The sequence below is a fragment of the Carlito syrichta genome, unplaced genomic scaffold (genome assembly GCF_000164805.1).
Source record: "Carlito syrichta isolate Samal-C Ts95f unplaced genomic scaffold, Tarsius_syrichta-2.0.1 Scaffold304000, whole genome shotgun sequence".
Taxonomy (NCBI): domain Eukaryota; kingdom Metazoa; phylum Chordata; class Mammalia; order Primates; family Tarsiidae; genus Carlito; species Carlito syrichta.
The window spans coordinates 212,381-214,417 of NW_007248096.1; the positions used below are offsets into that span (position 1 = coordinate 212,381).

The 2,037-nt window shown below is 45.8% G+C and overlaps 1 protein-coding gene across 1 annotated transcript in view; it reads right to left on the bottom strand.

Moving 5' to 3' along the window:
- The window catches only part of EFCAB5 (EF-hand calcium binding domain 5), a 195,896-nt gene that overhangs the window by 90,859 nt on the left and 103,000 nt on the right, over positions 1-2,037 (bottom strand). The gene's annotated exons all lie outside the window — the stretch shown is intronic.

The window sequence follows — 2,037 nt, forward strand, 5'->3', positions numbered from 1 at the left end:
GGGGCAGGGAGGGGAAGGGAGGTGGGATTAACAGTAGTCAGTATCTGTCTGGGGATGGGGAGGGCACACCTCATCAACAAGGGTACTTGCACAATGTATATTTGTATACCTAACCCTTAACTGTACCCCACACTTTTAAAATAAAAAATATGTTAAATAAATAAATAAAAATAAAATTTAAATTTGGAGCCATGTCAGATTGAAAGCCTAAGATTGCATGACTGATAGATAGCAATCACATAAGGAAGTGACCATTTCAGAGTGAACTACAACTGAGCAAGAACAGAGCGGGTCCCAAAAGAAAGAAGCCAGACAGAGGCATGGCCCTTTTTTTTTTTTTTTTTTTGAGTTGGAGTCTCACTCTGTCACCCAGACTGGAGTGCAGTGGCTGCTCCCGGCCACCGCAGCCTCGACCTGCTGGGCTCTGGTGATCCTTCTGCCTCAGCCTTCCAAGTAGCTAGGATTATAGGCGCGTGCTACCACGCCAGGCTAATTATTTGATTTATTGTAGAGATGAGGTTTCGCCAAGTTGCCCAGGCGGGTCTTGAACCCACGGGCCCAGGCAATCCACTCACCTCAGCCTCCCAAAGGCGCAGGATTACAGGCTGAGCCACCAAGCCCGGCTTATGGCCCTTATTATACTCCTGGCCAAGGGATGCAACAGTACCTCGGTGCAGCTTAATAAAAGTTATATCTAAATCCCACTTTATAGTATTTGTAGGTTTTACATATGATTGTTCTTAAACTCATTATATATTTTTGGTTTATTATTATTTTGGTAGAGATGAGGTCTTACTATGTTGCTTAGGGTGGTCTCGAACTCCTGGGCTCAAGCAATCCTCTTGCCTAGGCCTCCCAAAGCGCTGGGATTACAAGTATAAGCCACCATGTCTGTCTCCATTATATTAACTAGGAGTGGACCTCAGACTGCTTGAAGCCCAGGCCTATGAAAGGATGTGCCAGGGAAATTGACCTTCACTTTATATAGTCTCAGTAAATGGAGATATGTTGGGTTGTTTTCACTTGCCCCTGATAAACAAGTAGATGTGTGGCCAGAGTCTCCACAATCATCAGAAAGGCAATAAAGTCAAGAAAGGATGCAAAGATAGCAAAATTAACTCTTCAGTTTGGGTGACCAACTGCTTCCTTTTGCCTGGATCTTTCCTAGTTTCAACACTGAAGTCTCATCTTCCATAAAACTCCTCAATCAGCCAGGCTCGGTGGCTCAGCCTGTAATCCCACACCTTTGGGAGGCTGAGGTGAGTGGATTGCCTGAGCCTGCGGGTTCGAGACCCGCCTGGGCAGGTGAGACCTCATCTCTACAATATATCAAAAATTAGCCGGGCGTGATAGCACGCGCCTGTCGTTCCAGCTACTTGGAAGGCTGAGGCAGAAGAATCGCTGGAGCCCAGCAGGTCGAGGCTGCAGTGGCCGGGAGCGGCCACTGCACTCCAGTCTGGGCGACAGAGTGAGACTCCAACTAAAAAAAAAAAAACAACTCCTCAATCAAGGCACGTCAGCATGATCTGACATCCTATACCTTGACCCATGCTGATTATATAATCCCTGTTGTGAATTTTGGGGGACCTCTGTTTAGAAGTGTGCTGTGCTGTGTCTTGCTTTATATAACAGACTAGCTTTGTGAGTATCTGTATCCTTTGCCATAAAAAAAAATGTACAGACTTTAGCTGTGTCTGCAGCATCTTTCCATCACCATCTTACTGAAACTATCATATATAGTGAACTATATAAAGTTCATATTCTATGGTATACACTTGAAGGAATTCAGAATACACCACCCCAAAATATGCCACTTTGGCATAAGAATTATTTTGAACTAAGGTCAATTTAAAAAACAGCAGATTCAGTTGGGCTCGGTGGCTCAGCCTGTAATCCCGCGCCTTTGGGAGGCTGAGGTGAGTGGATTGCCTGATCCCGCGGGTTTGAGACCCGCCTAGGCAGCGAGACCTCATCTCTACAATAAATCAAAAAATCAGCTGGGCGTGGTAGCGCACGCCTGTAATTCCGGCTACTTGG